The 26328-nt window shown below is 45.9% G+C and overlaps 1 protein-coding gene across 1 annotated transcript in view; it reads left to right on the forward strand.

Moving 5' to 3' along the window:
• The first annotated feature begins 4269 nt into the window (after positions 1–4269).
• LOC119965185 (ovomucoid-like) overlaps positions 4270–26328 on the forward strand; it is a 35793-nt gene continuing 13734 nt past the window's right edge. The window contains exons 1-2 of the mRNA XM_038795591.1: positions 4270–4324; positions 4827–4944. The gene's annotated coding sequence lies outside the window, so the exon portion shown is untranslated. The remainder of the gene's footprint in view (positions 4325–4826; positions 4945–26328) is intronic.

Here is a 26328-nt window from a genome sequence, read left to right on the forward strand (position 1 = left end):
GGATCGCTGACAGGGCAGCCCCACTCCCAGCCTAATTGCTGGCATGGGTTCCCCCTCAGAACTCCTCCTTCAACCTCCCAAGACCCCCTGTTCAGCACCACCCTCAGTAGTTCCTCCCTTCAATCACCCCCTCTGATGGAGAGGGTGGAGGGGACAACCCCTGCTCTTTCTATGAAGCACTTCAGAACAAAGATCGGGCTCATTAAAAAAACTGTGGTTAGGAAAACATCTGCACCCTTAAGTTAATGGATTCCTGCAAAGCTGTATAATTACACAATCTGAATCTCCCCTTTAAAATTGCCTCGACCTGTCAGTTAAAAAGCTGAATGTAAACAATGCAATTCAAAGCTTTCAGTCGTCTAGGCATACAGATAGACTTCTGTACTTTAAAGCAAAATCAAATTAACTTTGTGAACACCACTTCAAACGTTTCCATCACTTTAAAGGGATCATTTAACCCTCACAGGCCTTTAAACTTGTCATACTGACAGACCTTTTAAAGGGTTTGAGGTTCAGATGGTGTCACTTTCACTTGTGTTATGACACCCTGGGCTAGTGCATGGTCAATTCCGGCCCCTCTTGACTTGGAGTCGCAACGTCAATGAAATTAGATTTAGTTAAATACCCAAGGTCTTTGGTTGAGTCCAATAAACTACAGACATTAGGTTGTAACTTTAAAACACAAGTGACCTTTTATTATGAACGGTATATTTAATTAAACAGAAAAAAAATGTAGCTGGCTATCTACTACCCATTTCCCAACTCCCCCCCCCCCCCCCATTTCTAACTCACCCCACTATTTACACACACACACACAAACCACATAGAGGGAAAAGGGTGGTGGAAAGGGAAAGAAAATATCACAAAAATGAAAGGATAGGGATCTTTGATTCATAGGGATGACTTCCAGTCAATATCTTTCTGAAGTTCAGGCTTCCAGTTTGGTATTTCCTTACTTCCAGGCTTGATATAATCTTTTCAGGCAAGGTTATCAACTGTCCCTGCAGACTTAGAATAATTTCAGGTCACAGCAGACGATAAGCTGGACATTCACTGCTTTCAAAACAATAGATTCAGCCCCTGAAGCGCAACAAGCTGCTGGGTTTGATACACTTAAAAGATCCTCAGCTTCCACCTGCAGACAGCAGGCAGCAGGAAGAGAGAAAACAGTTCCCTTCACTTCTGATCACTTCTGGAAGGTTCTGTCAGAAACATCACCCAGCAGGAACCAGTCACTGATTATTGCCAGGCAGAACCCTCTCCTTGGCCAACACATTAGTTGCCAGTTAATCAATCACTCCAAAACTGGTTCCTCCCATCTACTTGGTGCTGAAGAGTCTGGCTTCTCCTTCTCCCAAACATAATACTTCAGAATACAGTATCCTGGCAAGCTGGCTGTTTTAATCTTTAGTTTTCTGCTTTCTTCTCACTACTTAAAGGCACATCCCAATTATTGATCCACGGACCAAAACAATAAAATAAAAGGAAGGAATTGGGATGAAAATAAATAAACAAGAAGGACTCTTGCATGTGGGAGATGTGTATTTCTGAGATACTGAGTGATTGTTTCATGAGATTATGGGGTACGGATGGGATCATATTCACTTTGCTATCTGTAAATTTTAATATTTACATGCTGACTGACTGTTGAAAGGATCCAGATGGGTAGGGTAGCCAAACGAGCCCCATCCCAGGAAAGAGCCCTGAACAGAGCATCTCCATCCCAGCACAAGCCCCACCCCCCAACCTCCACCTCCCATAAAGAACACCCCCGCTGTCAGGCTGGCCGTGCCAGGGTGCCTGATGTCAGGTTGGTACTGCCAGGGATTGGGCCCAGGGGGCCTTATCATTTGGAGGGGGTGTTCCCGGGGGCTTCCCCGACATTGGAGGGAGTGGGGTTGGAAACGAGGGAGGGGGCTGAAAGGGATGGGGAGAAAGTTCGGGGCAGCCTTCTAAAATGGTGCCCCGATCTGCGTGGGGCCTGCTCGCCAGCAGGAAATTACTCTAAGTGTGGCCTTGGCGGAGAGAAACTCCCTGAGACCAAAGAAAAGGCAAAGTGCCTTTGAATAACAGGGTATTACTCACCACTGCAGCTGCCAAAACCACCCCGCTAAACATGCCCAAAACCAGACATAGATTTTTTTCTAGTTAAATGGCGGCCATTATCTTTTCTCCCATGAAAAGTATTCCTTCTGCTCCATGAAGTTCCACACAGAAGGTCCAGTACTCTTGTACAGTAGAAGTGGTTCTGCTCTGACATGTTGGCAGATAGTTTGCACAATTTGCTGCAGTTTTCTCAGGGCGGTATCATTCTTGTTTGCTTCCCTGACCTCATCCAGTTTGGTTACAGTTATAGGTAAGTTCTTAGTCGGCATAGGAACCCATGCTTCCATTTCTTTGTTATCTTCTTCATAATGGGTAGATATGCACTTGACAGAGTGTCTGTTATGTACATTTCTTTGCCCAGTTTGTATTTAACTCTGATCTAGCACTTCTGCAGATGCATTTGTGATCTTTGGATCAAAAACAGAAAATACTGGACAATTTTAGCAAGTCTGACAATATCTGTGGAGAGAAAAGGGAGCCAATGTTCCGAGTCTGGATAACACTTCCAGACTCAAAATGTTAGCTACCTTCTCTCTGCACAGATGCTGCCAGACATGCTGAGATTGTCCAGTATTTTTGGTTTTTGTTTCAGATTCCAGCATCCAGAGTAATTTGCTTTTATCTATAGTAGTCTTTGGATTCTTGGTTGTGCACAGTTCGGTGTTTTTTAGGACAGCTTCCAAAGGCTTATGATCGGATTCTACCTCACCTCTTTGCCATAGACAAACTGATGGAAGTGTTTTAGGCCAAATACAATTGCTGGCATTTCTTTCTGATTGGGGCATAAGACTGCTGTGTTTAAATCATTGCCTCTTAAGCGTCTGCCGCTGTTGCTTAATTTTCAAAGAGGAAAGTTCCCAGGCTGGTTTTTGAAGCATCCACTAAAATTATGACTGGCTGACTGACATTGTAATACTTTAAGACTAGTGTCTGGGCCAGTGACCTCTTCAGACTGGTCAAAGCTTATTGGTAACTTTGCTCCCAGTGCCATTCTACATCATTTTGTAGAAGTTCTCAGAGAGTTGCTGTCAGGTTTAACGTATGGAATAAATTTCCCACGGTAGGTCACCATGCCGAAAAACCTCTCCAAATCTTTCTTACATTCTGGGAGTGGCATGTTCATGACTGCTTCAAATTACTCTGTTCAGCTTCAGTCCCTCACTTGTTAGCCCATGTCCCAAGTACTTGATTTCATGAAGACCTATTTTGCACTTTTCCTGCTTCAACCTTCTCCAGCTCTTACCAGCACCTGCCTCAGTCTGTGGTCGTGTTCTTTTTGAGTGGGCCCCTAGACCAGCGCACATCAATATAGGTTTCTACATGCTCTAACCCTTTGAACAGCTGCTTCGCTGTTCTGCGGAACACCTCAGGAGCTGAATTAATACCAACAGGTAAGTGTAAAAACCTGTACTGCCCAAATAGTGCGGTGATGGTACAGAGATGGTACATTCATCCAGCTTGACCTACCAGAAGCCTGAACTTGCATCTAAGACTGAATAATATTTAGCACCAGCTAGCTTACACATGATCTATTCTACTGTGGACAACTGATTATGCTCTCTTTGTGCTGCCTGGTTTAGATCCTTGGGATCCATTCTGTCCAATTTTACTTTCAGTCGGTCTCAGCACGACTGGCACTTTCCTGGGCGGGTGTATTTGGGTGTCGCAGTTTCATTAATCTTGATGGTGTGTCCTCACTTTAAGCAACCAATCCCATTTGTACTCACATCTTTGTACTCACTCAGGATGTCATCAGTTATTCTCTTGATTAGCTCAGACTTTCACAAGATTTGATTCCAAGAATGGGTATTACATCATTTTCACCACCATAAATGGAAGTGCATGGGACTGTTTTTGTAGTTTACTTTAAGTGTGCAATGGCCTTTTACAGCAATCCTCCACCTGTGTAAGCAGACAGCCTCACATTTGTTTTAGTTAGCTGTTTTCCTTTACTTATCTTACGATACAGGTCTATGGGAATGACATTTGCTTGTGCACCTGTGTAAACTTGAAATTCATCATCATGTTAGAAATTTTTAAACCAACCTTCCATTCATCTTCTTTCGCATTTACTATTACTGCACCAATGAAAAGTTCAGTTTCCGTGCCTGCATATCATCTGCAAATTTATGCACCTTCTTCAATTTACACATCTTAGGGAAATGATTTAGCTTATCATCGTTCTTACATTGCTTTCCAAAGGCTGGACAACTATGTGGTAAATGTTCTGTTCTGCATCGACTGCATTTAAGTGTTTTAGTAGCAGTTTTAATTATTCTTACCTGTTGATTTGTTTTTCCGCAGTGCTGCTTTAGTTCAACTGCATCTAACTGCTCAACTGTGATCAGCGTATCAACATCCATCACCTGTTTAACACAGAATTGTGTGCTTTTCATCACTCTAGATATTTATTTCCCCTGCATGAGATCCACTTCTCTCAAAAGCGGTTCTCTCATACAATCATTTGCGATCCTGCAGATTATTCTATCTCGAATGAGTGATTCTTCAAGATCTCCAAATTCACATGATTTCACTAATTTTCTCAACTCAGTTACCTGCTGATTAATGTTGTCACTGCCTTGTCTGTATGTAAGACAATTGAATCTTTCAGATGTGATGTTTTTCTTAGGGCAGCAGTAAGCTTTGAATTTTTCCATTATTTCGTTCAAGTCTTTTTGTTTGTCATCACTTTCAAATGTTAATGTGTTATTAACTTCTAGGGTTTCTTTCTCTGCTCCGTGAAGAAAGGTGGAAGACTGTATCTGCGCGTCTTTCTTACCACTGTCCATTGCTGTGAGGTACAGGCTGAAGTGCTGTCGGAATCTCCTCCAGTTTTTGGTGAGATTTCTCTTGAAACTGAACGCTGTCAGTGGTTTCAGTGCCTCCATTGTTTGTTTAGTTTATTCCTGCCACTATCTCTTGTTTTTATGTTGCAGTATGACCGACACTGTGGCTGTTAACTAACTTTATGACGAACACATTTTCAGAACATGAACACACACAACTGCAAGGCATCTATAGCCTTGTTACAATCTATTCTTTCATGTACTATCTGACCTTCAACTGCCAAGTCAGGTGACGCCATCTCATACAGAATGTACATTATTGTAAGCTAATACTGGAATTCACTACCATAATCAACCTATTCTCACGACGGTAGTAAGGAACTCCTTCTCCACCTCCCCCTGCTCCTCCAGAAGCTTTTATGGACAACCTTATCATAGAATTTACAGTGCAGAAGGAGGCCATTCAGCCCATCGAGTCTGCACCGGCCCTTGGAAAGAGCACCCTACTTAGGCTTAAGCCCATGCCTCCATCCACCCTGTAACCCCACCTAACATTTTTGGTCACTAAGGAGCAATTTGCCATGGTCAATCCACCTAACCTGTACATCTCTGGACTTTGATACATGTTAGTATCAATGATCATATGCTCATTGGCACCTATATGCTCAGATACTATTGGGAGGGATGGCCTATCAGGGGATAACAGAAGCAGCCAGAGCAGTGACACCACGGCTGGCTCTGTTGTCAAGCGGGGAGGGACAAACAGCACTAGAGCAATAGTTATAAGGGACTCTGTAGTTAGGGGTACAGATAATCGCTTCTGTGGACGTGAAAGAGACTCCAGAATTGTATGTTGCCTCTCTGGTGCCAGGGTCCAGGATGTTTTTAAAGGGAAAGGGTGAACAGCCGGAGGTTGGTATTAATAACATAGGCAGGAAAAATGACGAGATTTTGTCGTACCAGTTCAGGGAGTTAGGCAGAAAGTTAAAAAGCAGGACCTCTGGGGTTGTAATCTCAGGATTACCCCCTGTGCCAAGTGCCAGTGAGGTTAGAAATAAGAAGATAGTACAGCTCAACACATGGCTAAACCGATGATGTAGGAGGGAGGGTTTCATATATCTGGACAATTGGGATCTCGATCGGGGCAGTGGGACCTGTACAAGAAGGACGGGTTGCATCTAAACTGGAGGGACATAAATATTCTGGCCGGTGGTTTGCAAGTGTCACACAGGAGGATTAAAACTAGTTTGGCAGGGGGTGGGAACCAAAGCAAAGTGAATTAACTGAAGGGGAATTAGAGAGAAGGGCCAGCAAGACACAGAGGAAGAGCAGGCAGGGTGTGGTTGCTGATCAAAGAGGGTCTGGTGGACTGAAGTGCATTTGATTTAATGCAAGAAGGTAAGGCAGATGAACCTTGAGATTGGATTAGTGCTTTGGACTATGATGTTGTTGCCATTACAGAGACTTGGTTAAGAGAAGGACAGAATTGGCAGCTGAATGGTCCAGGATATAGATGTTTCAGGTGGGATAGAGGGTGATGTAAAAGGGCTGGGGAGTTGCACAACTGGTTAAGGAGAATACTGCAGGAGGACATCTTGGAAGGGTCATACAGCGAGGCAATATGGGTAGAGCTCAGGAATAGGAAGGGTGTAGTCACAATGTTGGGGGTTTACTACAGGCCTCCCGACAGCCAGCAGGAGATGGAGGAACAGATATGTAGGCAGATATTGGCAAGGCGTAAAAATAACAGGATTGTTGTGGTGGGTGATTTTAACTTCCCCTATATTGACTGGAAATCACTTAGTGCTAGGGGCATGGATGGGGGCAGAGTTTCTTAGGAGCATCCAAGAGGGCGTCTTGAAACAATATATAGATAGTCCAACTAGGAAAGGGGCTGTACTGGACCTGGTATTGGGGAATGAGCCTGGCCAGGTGGTCGACGTTTCAGTGGGGGAGCAGTTCGGGAACAGTGACCACAATTCAGTAAGCTTTAAGATACTGATGAATAAAAATAAGTGTGATCCTCAAGTGAAGGTGCTAAATTGGGTGATGGCTAATTACAACAATATTAGGCAGGAACTGAAGAATGAAGATGGAGGCAGATGTTTGAGGGCAAATTAACATCTGGCATGTGGGAGGCTTTCAAGTATAAATTGATAAGAATTCAGGACCGGTATGTTCCTGTAAGGATGAAGGATAAGTATGGCAAGTTTCGGGAATCTTGGATAACGAGAGATATTATGAGCCTTGTCAAAAAGAAAAAGGAAGCATTTGTCAAGGCTCTGGAGGCTGGGAACACACCTAGCAAGAGTGGATACAAGGAAAGTAGAAAGAAACTTAAGCAAAGAGTCAGGAGGGCTATAGGGGGACCCGAAAAGTAATTGGCCAGCAGGATTAAGGAACATCACAAGGCTTTTTATACATATATAAAGAACAAGAGGGTTAGCCACTGAAGGACTGGAGAGGGGATCTATGCATGGAGCCAGAGGAAATGGGCGAGGTATTTTGTAATACCTTTGTGTAAGTATTCACGAAAGAGAAGGACTTGGTAGATGATGAGTGTAGATAGTTTGGGTCATGTGAAATCAAAAGGAGGAGGTATTGGGGGACTTGAAAAACATTAAGGTAGACAAGTCCCCACGGCCTGATGGGATCTACCCAAGAATACTGGGCGCGATTCTCCCAAAGGGAGACAAAGTGCCGTGCCGGAGTGAAAACCGGAGTGTTTCACTAGGGCGTCGGAAGCCGCTCCTCGCCCCTTATTCCCCCCCCCCCTCCCCGGGGGGGGGGGGGGGGGGGGGCTAGGAGTGGCAGCGCATCAATCTCGCGCGCCGGGCACCTAAATGACGTCCCCATGCATGCGCGGTTGCCGTCCTCACCTCCGCTGCCTCGCAAGACATGGAGGATTGATCTTGCGGGGCGGTGGAGGGAAAAGATTGCGTCTTTTAGAGACGCCGGCCTGACAATCGGTGGCACCGATCGTGGGCCAGACCCCTCCTGAGCACCTCCCTGGTGCTCGATCCTCCCTCCGCCCCACACAAGCTCCACACGCAGCGGTCGCGCGCTGTTCACGCCGGCAGCGACCAGGTGTGGTTGGCGCCGGCGTGAACCGGTCGTATTAAGTAGGCGGCTCGGCCCATCCGGGCCGCAGAATCGCCGCTCGACTGGAGCGGCGATTCTCCGAGCGGCCTGTCGCAAAACGCGACATGACGTTTTGGGGGGGGTGGGAGAATCACGTGCGGGTGCCAGGGCGGCGTGGCGTGAATCGCCCGGCACTCCCGTGATTCTCCCACCTGACGTGGGGGTCGGAGAATCGCGCCCACTGAGTGAGACAAGGGAAGAAGTTGCTTGGGCCTTGAGAGAAATCTTTGTACCCTCACTGGCTGCAGGGGAGATCACAGAGGACTGGAGAATAACCAATATTGTTCCTTTGTTTAAGAAGGGTAGCAAGGATAATCCAGGTAATTACAGGCCAGTGAGCCTTACATCAATGGTAGGGAACCTATTGGAGAGGATTCTTCGAGACAGGATTTACTCCCACTTGGAAATAAGTGGACGTATTAGCGAGAGGCAACATGGTTTTGTGACGGGGATGTCGTGTCTCACTAACTTGACAGTTTTTCGAGGAAGTGATGAAGATGATTGATGAGGATGGGGCAATGGATGTCATCTACATGGACTTCTACATGACAAGGTCCCTCATGGCAGGTTGGTACAAAAGGTGAAGTCACATGGGTTCAGAGGTGAGCTGGCAAGATATAGAACTGGCTCAGTCATAGAAGACAGAGGGTAGCAGTGGAAGGGTGAATTTCTGAATGGAGGGCAGTGACTAGTGACATTCCTCAAGGATCAGTGCTGGGACCTTTGCTGTTTGTAATATATATAAATGATTTGAGGAAAATGTAACTGGTTTGATTTGTAACTTTGTGGATGACACAAAGGTTGGCATTGCGGATAGCGATGAGGACCGTCAGAGGATACAACAGTATATAGAGCGGTTGGAGACTGGGGTGGAGGAATGGCAGATGGAGTTTAATCTGGACATATGTGAGGTAATGCATTTTCGAAGGTCTAATACATATGGGAAATATACAGTAAATGGCAGAGCCCATAAGAGTATTGATAGGCAGAGAGATCTGGGTGTACAGGTACACAGGTCACTGAAAGAGGGAACGCAGGTAGAGAAGGAAATCAAGATGGCATACGGCAAGCTTGCCTTCATCAGCCGGGGCATTGAGTTTAAAAATTGGCCACTTTATGTTGCAGCTTTATAGAACCTTAGTTAGGCCACACTTGGAATATAGTGTTCAACTCTGGTTGCCACACTATCAGAAGGACGTGGAGGCGTTGGAGTTGGTACAGATAATATTTACCAGGATGTTGCCTGGTTTGGAGGGCATTAGCTAAGAAGAGAGATTGGAGAAACTTGGTGGAACGATGGAGGTTGAGGGGCGACCTGACATAAGTCTACAAGACTATGAGGGGCATGGACAGAGTGGATAGTCAGAAGCTTTATCCCAGGGTGGAAGAGCCAATTACTAGGGGTCATAGGTTTAAGGTACGAGGGGCAAGGTTTAAAGGAGATGTACGAGGCATGTTTTTTTACACAGAGGGTGGTGGGAGCCTGGAACTCACTGTCAGGGGTGGTAGTGGAAGCAAATATAATAGTGACTTTTAAGTGACCTTGACAAATACATGAATGGGATGGGAACATCCGGAGGAGTAGGGGGTTTTAGTTCAGACGGGCAGCATGGTCACTGAAAGGCTTGGAGGGCAGAAGGGCCTGTTCCTGTGCTGTAATTTTCTTTGTTCAAATCCTATCAAAGATTTATAAAAGTGAATGAGGTATAGAGCTTGACTGATAAATTATGTCAATGTTTGCTTTTGTGAGGGCCACGAAGAATCCAGCACGAATTTTCAGGATACAAAGAAATAAAATGTATTTACAATAACATATATATACAACAGCAGCAGCAACTTCCTTTGCTGCTCACTCCTCTCTCTCTGCTGGTTCCAAACTGGCCAGCTCTATTTATGCAGGGAGTCTGCTAATGATTTCTCTGCCCCCTCTCATTGGGGAAGCTCATACTCCCATAGGATTGTGGGATTGTCATTAGTCCCCAGCCAATGGTAAGCAGGCAGGTTATAACACTTGCCTTAGCATGATTCAATTTTTGCCTCCTTCTATTGAAGTGAAAAGTAACATTATGGCTGGGGTCTTCTGGTCCTGTCCAAATCTATAGGCTTTTGTGTGACTGACCAGTCCTGCTGCTGTTTCGTCGCGTGGTTGAGACTTTAACGGGACTGGCAGGTCCCATCGAGCAAAAGGGCTGGAAAATCCCATCCAATATGTCTGCATCTTACACTGTTGCGTAGCAACATTTGACTATCTATTTATATTTCTCATCTACATGTTGTCCCTCATCTGAAAAAAATCAACAATGTCTGGCTTTACAGGCATGCTAATTATATCCAACCCTACCTTAATACCACCTGTCTCAACCTCTCGACTGTCTCCAAGTTTTCTGACTGATTGCCTGACAACCAGTATTGGATGAGCAGAAATTTCCCCCAACCAAATATTGGGAAGCTATTGTTTTGAGTCCTTGCCATTAACTTTGTTCTCTCTCCCTGGTAACTGTCGGACATTAAACCGGACTGTTGGCAACCTTAGTGTCATATTTGACCTGGATGACCTTCTACCCATATATCTGTACCATCAGTGGGCAGCACGGTAGCATTGTGGATAGCACAATTGCTTCACAGCTCCAGGTTCCCAGGTTCGATTCCTGGCTTGGGTCACTGTCTATGCGGAGTCTGCACATCCTCTCCTTGTGTGCGTGGGTTTCCTCCGGGTGCTCCGGTTTCCTCCCACAGTCCAAAGATGTGCAGGTTAGGTGGATTGGCCATGATAAATTGCCCTTAGTGTCCAAAATTGCCCTTGTGTTGGGTGGGGTGACTGGGTTGTGGGGATAGGGTGGAGGTGTTGACCTCGGGTGGGGTGCTCTTTCCAAGAGCCGATGCAGACACGATGGGCCGAGTGGCCTCCTTCTGCACTGTAAATTCTTTGATAATCACCAAAATCAGCCATATCCATCTCTGTAAAATTGGAGACTGCCTGTCAGCTCATCTATTGCTGCAACATTAATTCATACCTTTGTTCCCCGTAAACTTTAGAATTCCAACAGACTCCTGGCCAGCCTCCCAAATTCTAACTTCCGGAAACTTGAGGTTATCCAAAACTCTCTGCCCAATTCTAATTTGCATCATCACCCCTCTGCTTATTGTGGTTTTCGAATCCCTCTATGCCCCTCCCTATTTCACCAACCTTCTTAAATGCCACAATCCTCCATGATCTCTGTGCTCTTCTCATTTTGGTCGCTTGACCATCCTTGACTTTAATTGTTCCACCATTAGTGGTCGTGCCTTCAGATACCGAGGCCCTAAACTCTGGATATCCTTCCGTAAGCCTCCCTGCAACTCTACATCTCTTTGCTCCTTTCAGACACTTCTTAAAACCCCTCTCTTTGACTAAGCTTTTAGTCATCTGTGTTAATATCTCCTCATGTGACTTTGTATCATACCTGATTTTATAAGACTCCTGCAACGTGCCTTGTTATGTTAAAGACACTGTATAAATGCAAGTTCACAGAATCACAGAATTGTTACCATGCAGGAGGCCATTTGGCCTATTGTGTCTCTATCGGCTCTCCAAACAAACATCACGGATTGATGCCATTTCGCTGCCTTTTCCCCATTCCCTGCATATTATTTCTATTCAAGTAATCTTCTAATGCCCTCTTGAATGCCTTGATTGAACCTGCCTCCATAACACTTCCAGGAATGCATTGCAGACCTGAACCATTTGTGGTGTGGTAAAGCTTTTTCTCACATCACATTTGTTCTTTTTGAAAATCATACTAAATCTGTGTCCTTTTGTTCTTGATCCTTTTATGAGCAGGAACGGTTTCTCCCGATCTAATCTGTGCAGCCCGTTCATGATTTTGAATATCTCGATCAAATTTCCTCTTAGCCTTCATCTTGAAAAGGAGAACAGTCCCAACTGCTCCAATATATCCTCAGAAATGAAGTTCTTCAGCCCTAGAACCGTTCTTGTAAACCTCTTCTGCACTCTCTCCAGTGCATTCACATCCTTCTTATAGTGTGGTTCCCAGGACTGTTAACAAATGTTCCATTATTACACAACGACTTCTGTGACTCAGAATAAAAGCCTTAGAATCAACACACATGATTGCCTTTTACTTGGAAGAATATGCCAGTCAGAGTCCAGTAATTTATCAACTGTGTTGGGTCAGTTTCTTAGGTGACTCAGTGGATAAGCATACAGTCTTATATCGCACATATCAGAAATGTCCAGGCTTGTTTGTTGAGTTGTGCTGAGTTAGCCGAGCTGTGTTCTGACAGCAACAGGGAAGCTAATGCTTGTTTCTGTGCCTCTTATGATATGGTAAAATTAACTGGATTTCCCATTTCTGATCACTACTCAGATATCCTAGAGGCAAGAAGTGTGTGTAAACATCAGATGAAGACTGTAAATCCCCGATGCTAATATGATTGATTAACTTGCACTCACTTTCCAGACTCACAAATGAAAAAATAACAGCTTGGATGAGGTATTCCACATAGGTCACAGCTTCAGGAGAAGGGAAAATAACTGATGAAACATCCTCATGATCCCACTAAAACCGTTAACTTAAAACAAAATCTAAAATAAAGTGGTTTTGGTTTCTCGTATTTTGTATTATAAAGCAATTGAATTAAGTACTGCAATCATGTTTTTGAAAAAGAAAGGTGGCGAGATGAACTCTGAACCTCCTGACTCATTTCAGGCCCTTTGGCCCATTGAGTCTGCACTGGCGCAAGAAAGGCTCTGACCTGCCCAACTAATCCCACTTGCCAGCCTTGAATGTTGAGGCATGCCAAGTACTCATCCAGGTACTTTTTAAAGGATGTGAGGTATCCTGCCTCGACCACCATCCCAGGCAGTGCATTTCCGACCACCACCACTCTGAGTAAAAAGGTTTTTCCTCAAATTCCCCTTAACCCAACCCACCCCTCACTTTGAACTTGTGTCCACTCGTAATTGACCCTTCAACTAAGGTGAACAGCTGCTCCCTAGTCACTCTATCCATGCCCCGCATAATCTTATACACCTCAATCAGGTCACCCCTCAGTTTTCTCCAGAGAAAACAACCCATGCCTATCGAACCTCTCTTTATAACTTAAATGTTCATCCCAACCAACATTCTGGTGAATCTTCTCTGCATCCCCTCCAGTGCAATTACATCCTTCCTATAACATGGCGACCAGAATTTCACACAGTACTCCAGCTGTGGCCTGTACAGCTCCATCATGACCTCCCTGCTTTCGTAATTTATGCCCCGATTGATAAAAGCGAGTGTCCCATATGCCTTTTCCACCACCCTATTAACCTGCCCTTCTACCTTCAGAGATCGATGGACAAACACGCCAAGGCTCCTTTGTTCTTTGGAACTTCCCATTGTCAGACCTTTCATAGTATACTTCCTTGTTAAATTACTCCTTCCAAAGTGTATCACCTCACACATTTCAGGGTTAAATTCCATCTGCCACTTATCCGGCCATTTGACCTTCCCCTCTATAGCTTCCTGTAACCCACGTCACTCACTGTTAACCACCTGGCCAATCTTTGTGTCATCCGCAAACTTACTGATCCTACCCCCAATTTTTCATTTGTCATTTAAAGGGCTGAATTTCTGGGAGGGGAGTTCTGCTCCTCCACCAGAGCTTTACTCAAAGAATTGTGGAAATCATAGATCAATGTAAATGAGGGTTGTCATTTCTCTGAGATTCTGAGGTTCTTCTGGATGAAGGGAAATATACGTTTTGAAATCTACCCTCTTAATTAGCTGTGGCATGGAACATTTTCTAGAATGTATAAAAGGAAAAATGAACTTTCATCCATGCTTTTCTTCCAAATTCTGGAGAAGAAACAGTGAGAAATGAACACTTGTTATTCACATGAATGTTACATCTTAATGCATCAACAATAAATTGCACGAATAACAATAGCAAATTAATAAAACCAATGTTTAATACTTGCTTTTTACATTACTAAAATTGTTGCTCTTTTATAACCATAGTGTGTTTAACCAATATACGGTGAACAAATGATCACACAAGTAGTTTAGCACAATTATAGTTTATTTAACATACACAAGGTCATTTACTTAATTAATCACACGTTCATGCACATTGGACTATAACTAACACGCTTAAACGACCTCAACTTAACTTCCAGGTGACCGGCAGATGCAGAGTAGATATGGCCTTATCTGAATCCAGTAGTCTGGCAGCACTGAAGTTCTGTTGGTGGTCTGTGTTCTGTTGTCATCCTCTGTGGATGGCGTGGGCTCTGCTTGGCTGGTGGATTCACCGTTGTTGATGCGGCAGTCGAGAGAGCGAGTGAAGGCCTGCGCTGCCTTCTAACTGGCTTGGGATTCCCTGCCCTTTTGTGGGAGGTCTCTGGGTCGCTGTCAATCAATTGCTCAAAGCTCCATCCCCCTGATTGGTCACGTCCAGTCAGGGGCTGCCACATCGATTTTGGGGTGGGCACTCAGTGACCATTCCTGGGAGTGTTCCGAGCAGGGGCTGGTGCTGCTCTGTCTGGTAGATGATGTGATGGACAGGATAGTTCTATTGTTCCTTTAATTGCCTTTTAATGGCCTTTTACAGGTGTGAGTTTCTGCATAAAGTTAGTACATAGAACATAGAACAGTACAGCACAGAACAGGCCCTTCAGCCCTCGATGTTGTGCCGAGCATTGTCCGAAACCAAGATCAAGCTATCCCACTCCCTGTCATTCTGGTGTGTTCCATGTGCCTATCCAATAACCGCTTGAAAGTTCCTAAAGTGTCCGACTCCATGATCACAGCAGGCAGTCCATTCCACACCCTAACCACTCTCTGAGTAAAGAACCTACCTCGGACATCCCTCCTATATCTCCCACCCTGAATCTTATAGTTATGCCCCCTTGTAACAGCTGCATCCACCCGAGGAAATAGTCTATGAACGTCCACTCTATCTATCCCCCTCATCATCTTATAAACCTCTATTAAGTCACCTCTCATCCTCCTCCGCTCCAAAGAGAAAAGCCCTAGTTCCTGCAACCTTTCCTCATAAGACCTATCCTGCAAACCAGGCAGCATCCTGGTAAATCTCCTTTGCACCCTTTCCAATGCTTCCACATCCTTCCTATAATGAGGTGACCAGAACTGCACACAATACTCCAAATGTGGCCTCACCAGGGTCATGTATAGTTGCAGCATACCCCGCGGCTCTTAAACTCAAGCCCCCGTTAATAGACGCTAACACACTATAAGCCTTCTTCACGGCTCTATCCACTTGAGTGCCAACCTTCAGAGATCTGTGGCCATGAACCCCAAGATCTCTCTGTTCCTCCACATTCCTCAGAACCCTGCCGTTGACCCTGTAATCCACATTCAAATTTTTTCTACCAAAATGAATCACCTCGCACTTATCAGGGTTAAACTCTATCTGCCATTTTTCGGCCCAGCTCTGCATCCTATCAATGTCTCGTTGCAGCCTACAACAGCCCTCCACCTCATCCACTACTCCACCAATCTTGGTGCCGTCAGCAAATTTACTGACCCACCCGTCAGCCCCCTCCTCCAAGTGATTGATAAAAATCACAAATAGCAGAGGACCCAGCACTGATCCCTGTGGTACACCGCTGGTAACTGGTCTCCAGTCTGAAAAATTTCCATCCACCACCACCCTCTGTCTTCTATGTGATAGCCAGTTACTTATCCAATTGGCCAAATTTCCCTCTATCCCACACCTCCTTACTTTCTTCATGAGCCGACCATGGGGAACCTTATAAAACGCCTTACTAAAATCCATGTATATTACATCAACTGCTCTACCTTCATCTGCACACTTAGTTACCTCCTCAAAGAATTCAATCAAATTTGTGAGGCAAGATTTACCCTTCATGAATCCGTGTTGACTATCCCGGATTAAGCTGCATCTTTCCAAATGGTGATAAATCCTATCCTTCAGGACCTTTTCCATTAACTTACCGACCACCGAAGTAAGACTAACTGGCCTATAATTACCAGGGTTCATCCTATTCCCTTTCTTGAACAGAGGAACAACATTCGCCATTCTGCAGTCCTCTGGCACTATCCCCGTGGACAGTGAGGACCCAAAGATCAAAGCCAAAGGCTATGCAATCTCATCCCTTGCCTCCCAAAGAATCCTTGGATATATCCCATCTGGCCCAGGGGACTTGTCGACCCTCAGGTTTTTCAAAATTGCTAATACATCCTTCCTCAGAACATCGACAAAACAAGAGGGCATAACCTTCAAGTTAGAGTTACGTTGTTTGGAGGTGATATCACAAAGCATTTCTTCACAAAAAGTGCTGTGGAATTCCGAAACTCTCCTTCAAAATACATAATACAGTATTACCTAAATTCATTATCAAATACAATTCATGATCAGGATATCAGGATATCAGTTGAACAGTTTCAGAACTGAGATTTTTAGATTGTTAGGTAAGGATACCAAGGATTATAGAAGCAAGGCAGTAAATAGAGTCAGATACTGATCAGCCATGATCTAACTGAATGGTGGCACAGGCTCAAAGTCTGGCGGCATTCTGATGTTCCTGCCTCCTCACAGCAGAGAAGGCTAAAGGGAGATTTAATTGAGGTGTTCAAAATCCAGCAAGATTTTGATAAAATGATGAAGGAGAAACTACTTGCAGTGGCAAAACTGTCAGTAACCAGAGGTCACAGATTTGAGGTAATTTGAAAAAAAGAACCAGAAGCAAGTTGAGGTGTACCCTTTTTTCCTCCAGAGTTGTGGTGTCTTGGAATGTATTGGATGAAAGGGTGGTGAAAGCAGATTCATCACCAACTTTTAAAAGAGATTAGACAAATACACTTGAAAAGAAGATATCTGTGTGGCCTGAGGAAAGGAATGTGGCACAGGACTTTTTGGAGACCTCTTTTGAAGGGATGGCAGAGGCCTGATGGGTCGAATGGCCACTTTTTGTGCGATATTATTCTATAATTCAATCGGCATTAAGAGTTACAGATCCAAGGCTGGTAAATGGGGTTAAGATATAAAGTATCCATGATCTAATTGAATGATGAACAGACTTGAGGGACCTATTCCTGTTGCTATGCATTCTATAATGATAACTGTCAATAGCAACAGAGTAATTTGTAATGAATATCTGTTTAGTGCTGCACTTTGTAATTCCTGTTGTATATTACACCATAGGGTGCAGTTGCAGAGCTTGGGCTGCAGTTTGTATATTTGCAAGCTGTAGCCTGTCTGTGTTCAAGCTAGGCCGAATTTCCCATCACACTTTGCGGGAGACCATTTTAGGTGGCCACATAGCCATCCTCTAGATCCTGAATGCGAAGTGTGGTGGATCACAGACTCGGACCAATACCAACCCTGCACTCCCAGTCACCTGTCGGTCAATCAGGCCCTACTCTACTTTAGTCAAAATACATGACACAATATTACCTAAATTCATTATCAAATACAATTCATCATCAAATTAAATTAATCTTATACTATTTCTTGCACATCCAAACCTATTTACAATACAGAGATTTAAAGCAACAGCATCACATTACACAATTTTTAAAAATCATAAATCTTAACACATGGGGCCCAAATGGCCCATTTAGCAGCAGGTGCTTGTAAACTTTGGTACTTAGTACAACGAGGTATAAATCCCAGGGCATCTTTTGGTTTGCCTGAAGTAAAGGGGCTCGGGTTGCAAATATAGGTCCCAAGTCCAGGCGCTTGATGATTTTTGCTTTCCACCTATGGAACTGGACTGTGAGGATGATAAGATAAACTAGTGTAAACAGGATGAGGACTACAGCCATTGGGAGATGAGTCGCACCATTGGGTGGATCTGAATGTTCGAGCCCCAATCCCAGAAATCATCCCACCAAGTGGTGGCCTTGATTTCTGCGATCTGCCGGGTGACATCCTTGGACTGCTGCATTACTTTGGCGAATGTTTTGTGGCCGTGGCCACTGCAGTTCCTCAGGTAGGGGTATATGTTTACTATCCCAATCAGCCAAATTTGGAGGGTTAGTGGTTGAGATCCCTGTTTTGTCTACAGTTTCATCTACTAGTCCCCTCCTTTCTCTGTCCTGTTCCTCATCTGTCCCCGCCTTTCATCCTAGTAGCCTGCGAGTCAGGTGTAGGTATAGCCATTTTATTTGGGGAGAGCACTGCTCTGGTATTTGTGTCCCAGCTATGTCTATCACCACAGGTACCAATTTGTGGTGGATGTTATCACACAGGATTTTCCCTGTGGGTTTTAGCACTAATCCGTTTCATAGTCCGGGAGTGGCTTCAGGACAAATAGATGGTGGGGTGTTTGGGGCTGGCTTAGGTCCGGTCCTGATTTTTGTAGAGGGCAAAGTTATCCTCTGTGAGTGTCCCGGGGCATTTTTGCCCAATTCCAATCCTGTTTCGGGGCTTTTTGCAAGGCATCCAATTTCAGGACACCCATTGCTTGAAAATCCCCACCAATCCCCTTGGGTTTTTTGTATATTGCCCTTTGATTGTTACACCCAAACATCCTTTTTTGTTTAAATTTAGAGTACCCAATTATTTTTTCCCAATTAAGGGGCCATTTAGCCTGGCCAATCCACCTAACCTGCACATCTTTGGGTTGTGGGGGTGAAACCCACGCAGACACGGGGAGAATGTGCAAACTCCACACGGACAGTGACCCAGGGCCAGGATTCAAACCTGGATCCTCAGTGCCGTAGGCAGTAATGCTAACCACTGTGCCACCGTGCTGCCCAGTCGCACTCAAACATGATGCTTTTGTTATACTTGGGCGGGATTCTCCAGCTTCACAGCCGCATGTTTCTTGGCGACGTGGCGTTTGCTGGCGATAGGATTCTCTGCTCCCGCTGCTGTCAATGGGAATTCACATTGAAGCCACCCCACACCGCTGGAAAACCCATGGCCAGGGGTACACTGCAGGCAGGACCAGAGAATATCGCTGCCAGCGAATGGCTGGAGAATTGGGGTATTGAAACTTTCTTTCTTTTTAACTCCTCAAGATTGAAAAACCTGCCTTGTTATCTCCCCTCCTGGCTCTACAAAACCTTTCCACCATCTTCGAAGGCCCAAGTCTGAAGTGAAATTATTGGCTCCCCACTTGCCTGGATATGTGTAACGCCAACAACACTTAAGAAGCTTATGATGGGTGGAAATCATTGGTCCATCTACCTAGAGACACACAGAAATTGTGAAACTAAGGAGAATGCTTTTTACAGATTTCTGTTAAACTAACTGGGTTTACACAACTAAGTCTCATTAAATACACTTTCCAACTCTGGAACTTTGAGTTTAAGCCATGTACAAGACTATGTTTTGCAGTTAGAACAAAGAACAAAGAACAAAGAAAATTACAGCACAGGAACAGGCCCTTCGGCCCTCCCAGCCTGCGCCAATCCAGATCCTTTATCTAAACCTGTTGCTTATTTTCCAAGGTGTACTTCTCTCTGTTCCCCACCCATTCATATATCTGTCCAGATGCATCTTAAATGATGCTATCATGCCCGCCTCTACCACCTCCGTTGGCAAAGCATTCCAGGCACCCACCACCCTCTGCATAAAAAACTTTCCACGCACATCTCCCTTAAACTTTCCCCCTCTCACCTTGAAATCGTGACCCCTTGTAATTGACACCCCCACTCTTGGAAAAAGCTTGTTGCTATCCACCCTGTCCATACCTCTCATAATTTTGTAGACCTCAATCAGGTCTCCCCTTAACCTCCGTCTTTCCAATGAAAACAATCCTAATCTACTCAACTTTTCTTCATAGCTAGCACCCTCCATAACAGGCAACATCCTGGTGAACCTCCTCTGCACCCTCTCTAAAGCATCCACATCCTTCTGGTAATGTGGCGGCCAGAACTGCACGCAGTATTCCAAATGTGGCCGAACCAAAGTCCGATACAACTGTAACATGACCTGCCGACTCTTGTACTCAATACCCCGTCAGATGAAGGCAAGCATGCTGTATGCCTTCTTGACCACTCTATCGACCTGCGTTGCCACCTTCAGGGTACAATGGACCTGAACTCGCGGATCTCTCTGTACATCAATTTTCCCCAGGACTCTTCCATTGACCATATAGACTGCTCTTGAGTTAGATCTTCCAAAATGCAACACCTTGCATTTGCCTGGATTGAACTCCATCTGCCATTTCTCTGCCCACCTCTCCAATCTATCTATATTTTGCTGTATTCTTTGACAGTCCGCCTCGCTATCTGCAACTCCACCAATCTTAGTATCATCTGCAAACTTGCTTATCAGACCACTTATACCTTCGTCCAGATCATTTATGTATATCACAAACAACAGTGGTCCGATCACGGTTCCTATGGAACACCAATAGTCATCTTTCTCCATTTTGAGACACTCCCTTCCACCACTACTCTCTGTCTCCTGTTGCCCAGCCAGTTCTTTATCCATCTAGCTAGTACACCCTGAACCCCATACAACCTCACTTTTTCCAACAACCTGCCATGGGAAACTTTATCAAATGCTTTACTGAAGTCCATGTATATGACATCTACAGCCCTTCCCTCATCAATTAACTTTGTCACTTCCTCAAATAATTCTATTAGGTTTGTAAGACATGACCTTCCCTGCACAAAACCATGCTCCCTATCATTGATAAGTCTATTTTCTTCCAAATGTGAATAGATCCTATCCCTCAGTATCTTCTCCAACAGTTTGCCTACCACTGACGTCAAGCTCACAGGTCTATAATTCCCTGGATTATCCCTGCTACCCTTCTTAAACAAAGGGACAACATTAGCAATTCTCCAGTCCTCCGGGACCTCACCCGTGCTCAAGGATGCTGCAAAGATATCTGTTAAGGTCCCAGCTATTTTGTCCCTCGCTTCCCTCAGTAACCTGGGATAGATCCCATCCGGTTAGGTCGCCATTAATAGCTGCATAATTCATCAGAATTTTAAAAATGATTATTTGTAATAGATCAGGCTAGTAGACCAGAGGCAGCCTCATTAAACCATCCACCAAAGTATTGCATAAAGGGATATTAGGCCAGATGACCAAAAACTTGGTCAAAAAGGTACATTTTAAGGAGTGGCTTCAAGGAGGAAAGCGAGGTTGAAAAATTGAGACATGTAGAGAGGATTTCCCTGAGCGTGGGACCGAGACAGCTGATGACACGGCTACCAATGATGGAGCAGTAAAAAATGATGATGTACAAGAGGTCTGAATGAGAAGATTGCAAATATCTTGTGTGGTTTGTGGGGCTGGGGGAAGTTATGGAGATAGGGAGTAGTTCTAGTCAAGTTTGCTATGGGATTCAGAATAGAAAATTAGATTGCACCAAAACTGAGAGGTTGAGAAATATGCCGCTGCTTATAAAGGGGAACAAATCAAAACATCTTTCTGTTCAGGGATGAGCAGTGAGAAGCAAACCCCCCATCCTGTACATAACAGTAGCGAGAAAGTATTTTTGATAGATACCGATACCTATACAATGGAGTATGGAGCTATGATAGTAAATGGAGATGTGGTTCAGATCAACCCTGATCTAATTGCACAGTTTCTGTGGCATATTAGTGTTACCAAGAAAGGTTTTTATTTCCCTGAATTTAGAATATCATTAAAGATCCTTTATCATGAGTTAGGCTGCTAGTTTATGTATCAATATTCCTTTGCAGCAATAAGAAAGGAACTGCACCCTAATGTAATAAAATAAATAAAAAACTGCATTTATATCGCACCTTTTCATGCCCCCAGGACATTCCACAGGATTTTACACCACTGAAAGATGCTTGAAGTGTAGTTGCTGTTCTCACATATGAAACATGGCAACCAATTTGCACTTAAAGAACTCCCGCAAAAAATAATGTGATAATGACCAAATAATGTGTTTTTGTGCTATTGGCTGGAATAATGTGGCGTGATAGTAATTTGAGAGATATGGGAAATAGTTTAATTCATTCCCTTATGTTGGGCTCATGGGAATTCTGGAAACTAAAAACAACTGTAAAAATAGAAAGGTTAGTTCCAGTGATTACTGATGTAGCTTTGCCATTTAGCATTGGTCTCAACGATAGTTCCCACGCTATTTTAGTGATAGAGGAATTAGTTGCTGCATTCTTTGTCAGAATGTTCTGTCGTCAAATTATTGAATTGACTGTACAATTAATTTTATTATTTTCGACAGTTATCACACTAGCAATTAATTACACAGTGTTAGGAAAGCGAAGGTAGGCAGAACGTTCCTCGCTTAGGCCCCAAAATGAAGCAGTGTCTCATTCGATAACGAGGTCACTCTCGGCGCTGCCGGCGCTGGGAAACATTCGGCAAAACGAGCTCAACATGGGATTGTTTCATTTCCATTAGATCGTGCCCATGGTGTTCTGGTTTAAAGAGACAATTGCAGTGACTAGATTCCAAGTGGGACACCAGTCTTCAGAGATAGAGAAATTGTTTGATGTCATTTTAAGACCATCAGTGATCGAAAGTTAAAGCAATTGTGAGCAGTCTGCACAGCAGTCAAGACAAAGAAATCCTAAAGTGGTTGGTGTGACATCCTGGACTGGATTAGCTGTTAAATGTGGAGCAGAAGATTTGTTTGAAAGTGTCATTTGTAAAATGTGGACTGGATTTCAGAATGCACATCACCAAGGGAAAATATTATTATGAGAAGAATTCAAAGCAAGTTTTTGGAGTGGAGTTTGGTCTGGGGGGGATTCTGAGGAGAAAGCTACAGGCACTAACTTGGATTTAGATGTGAGACTTGACCACAGCCACCTTGTATGTTCATGAGACCATTGTAGATTAAGATGTACTTTGTAAAGTTGTGTGTATGTGTTAAGATAAGGGGGGAGTAAAGGAGTATTGTCTTATAATCCAACTTCTCATGTTTAATTAAAACCAATTAAAAATATTTTCTGTTGTTAAAACTAATTAGCAGTCCTGTGACTCTTTCTCCATATTTTATAGAAAAGGTTATGTTTCTTTGAACCAGAGATCCAATCTGGAATCTTCCTGTCCAGTTGTAACATCAAATGTGATTGCAAAACCAGTCTTAATTGCTCAGGGTACACAAGCTCTGCCCAGAAGACAATTAGCGTACTTTACACCAGGGTTTTTCAAATTTTGGCCGTGACCCGAAGGTGGGTCTGTGGCAGGTGTTGGGGAGGTTGCAGGGTGGTCGGTCTCACCATTCCCATGGTGGTCCTAATGTCAATATTCGATGGCTGCTACCGGCTTATACACTGAGAAAGGTGGCCACATTTTAAATTAAAAGAAATTAGGCTGTGTGCAGTCTTCCACTAGAAAAGACACTGGTGAGCAGGCCTGGTGCCCTGCACATACACTTGGCATCAAGTGCTCTCGGTGTACATGCTTTTGGTGCCAAATGCTGGTGCCGAGCTGCCTCCATTTTCCAGCTGCTGGCAAGAGGACTATGAAAATGGATCATTTTGTTAATGTAAGAGATGGCCAAAGAATCAAATAGGCAGTGTGCCGACTGGAAAGGATGTAACAACAGAATCCTCTGGCGAAGGCTACTCAGAAGAGACCAGGACAGGACAGAGCAGTGCTAGTGTTAGCTCTGTACAGTGCTCCAGGGCCTCTGGTTAACAATCTACAAAGAAGAAGCTTAACTCAGGAACAAGGCAGTAAAAAGATGATTCCGTGAGGTACGGTTTTGTCAATTGTGCCAATGCAAGTAAAGATGCAAAGCCCATATGTGTTATATGCTGGGAAATACTGGAAAATGAGAGGAGAGCTTTTGAAAGTGAAGTGGTGGGTGAAAAATTAATTTTGTGGTTGAGACCCCAGAGTCATTTATTACCTACAACTGACTCCAAATCAAAAGACTACGTTGCTACACCTGACCTGTCATACCACTTTAAAAATACATTCAAAGCCCATGAGGCTGTCAGCATCTCCCAGGAGTGTTCATAGCACATAGAACATACAGTGCAGAAGGAGGCCATTCAGCCCATCAAATCTGCACCGACCCACTTAAGCCTACTTTCCTACGACCCACTTCCGCCCTATCCCCGTAACCCAATAACCCCTCCTAACCTTTTTGGACATTAAGAGCAATTTAGCATGGCCTATCCACCTAACCTGCATGTCTTTGGACTGTGGGAGGAACCAGAGCCCCCGGAGGAAACCCACGCAGACACGAGGAGAACATGCAGACTCCGCACAGATAGTGACCCAGCAGGGAATCGAACCTGGGACCCTGGCGCTGTGAAGACACGGTGCTAGCCACTTGCGCTACCTTGCTGCCCACTAAAATTAGAGTACCCAATTAATTTTTTCCAATTAAGGGGCAATATAGCATGGCCAATCCACATACCCTGCACATCTTTTGGGTTGTGGGGGCGAAACCCATGCAAACACGGGGAGAATGTGCAAACTCCACACGGACAGTGACCCGTGATCGAGCCTGGGACCTCAGTGCCGTGAGGCAGCAGTGCTACTCACTGCGCCACCGTGTTACCCCAACAAGCATTTTGTTGCAATTGCCCTTCCCGACGACCTACATGTATAAGGTTGGGTTTTCTATTTTCATAAAGATAGAGAGGGGACAAAGGAGCTGACTGAAGTCTGCATCTTATGTGTGCAATGTTCTCTCCTCCTTTGAACCTGATTTAAGTGAGATCGTGAGGACAAAGCAGGCTCCCCTTTTTGCATTAATGTTGCATGGGTCGTGAAGGTTGGCCAGCGTGGGTCACGAACATCGGCCAGCATGTGTCGTGGAGGTCAGCCAATGTGGGCCGTGAAAGTGAGCCGACATGAGTCCCGAAGGTTGGCCGGTTGGGAACAGTGGGCCCTGGAAAAAGAAGTTTGAAAATCATTGCTTTACACTACACACTCTCTGGGCGAAATTCTCCGACCCCACGCAGGGTCGGAGAATCGGCCGGCAGCGCCGTTAATCCCGCTCCCGCAGGGTTTTTAATTCTCTGACCGGCCAAAAACCGGAGCTGTGCAAATCCCGCCGGCAGCCTCTGAAAACAGCTGGCGCCGGCGGGATGTCATTATATTTTTGTTTCCACAAATCTCCGGCCCGGATGGGCCGAAGTCCCGCCGACGTGGCCATGGGTCACGTCGGCGAAAATCACAGTACCTTTAAAACGGCGTCAACCATTGATGATGGTTTATGCCGTTCAGTGTCGGGGGGGGGGTTGGGTTGCGGCATCGGGGGGGGGTTGCGGCATCGGGGGGGGGGTTGCGGCATCGGGGGAGGTTGCGGCATCGGGGGGGGGTTGCGGCATCGGGGGGGGGTTGCGGCATCGGGGGGGTTGCGGCATCGGGGGGGGGTTGCGGCATGGGGGGGTTTGGGGGCAGCGGCGTGCAGAGAGGGGGGGGCGACGGATACCCGGGGCCAACGCACCGTTGCCCCCCCGTCTGTACGCCGCTGCCCCCCCTCTGTACGCCGCTGCCCCCTACCCCAACCACCCCCCTCACCACCCCTACCTCCCTCCAACGCCCCTACCCCGCTCCCCACCACCCCTACCCCCCTCCCCACCACCCCTACCCCCCTCCCCAACCCCCCTCCCCACCACCCCTACCCCCCTCCAACGCCGCCCCCCCATCTCTCGCAACGCCACAACCCCCCACCCTCAACGCCGGGTCCCCCCCCCTCTCAACGCCGGTACCCACACCCCGTCCCCCTCCCTCTGAAGGCCGGTACCCACATCCCCCCCTCCCTCTGAAGGCCGGTACCCACACCCCCCCTCTCTCCTCCTCCCCCTTCCTTCCTCCTCCCCCCCTTCCTTCCTCCTCCCCCCCTCCTTCCTCCTCCCCCCCTTCCTTCCTCCTACCCCTTCCTCCTTCCCCCTTCCTTCCTCCTCCCCCCCTTCCTTCCTCCTCCCCCTTCCTTCCTCCTCCCCCTTCCTTCCTCCTCCCCCCCTTCCTTCCTCCGTTAGTGGGGGGGGGTGCGGCGTTACTGGGGGGTGGGGGGTGGGGGGGGTGCGGCGTTGGAGGGGGGGGACCCGGCGTTGAGAGGGGGGGACCCGGCGTTGAGAGGGGGGGTTGCGGCGTTGCGAGAGATGGGGGGCGGCGTTGGAGGGGGGTAGGGGTGGTGGGGAGGGGGGTAGGGGTGGTGGGGAGGGGGGTAGGGGCGTTGGAGGGAGGTAGGGGTGGTGAGGGGAGGGTGGTTGGGGTAGGGGGCAGCGGCGTACAGAGGGGGGGGCGACGGTGCGTTGGCCCCGGGCATCCGTCGCCCCCCCTCTTTGCACGCCGCTGCCCCCAAACCCCCCCCCGATGCCGCAACCCGCCCCCGATGCCGCAACCCCCCCCGATGCCGCAACCCCCCCCGATGCCGCAACCCCCCCCCGATGCCGCA

This window comes from Scyliorhinus canicula, chromosome 4 (assembly GCF_902713615.1).
Source record: "Scyliorhinus canicula chromosome 4, sScyCan1.1, whole genome shotgun sequence".
Classification (NCBI taxonomy): Eukaryota; Metazoa; Chordata; class Chondrichthyes; order Carcharhiniformes; family Scyliorhinidae; genus Scyliorhinus; species Scyliorhinus canicula.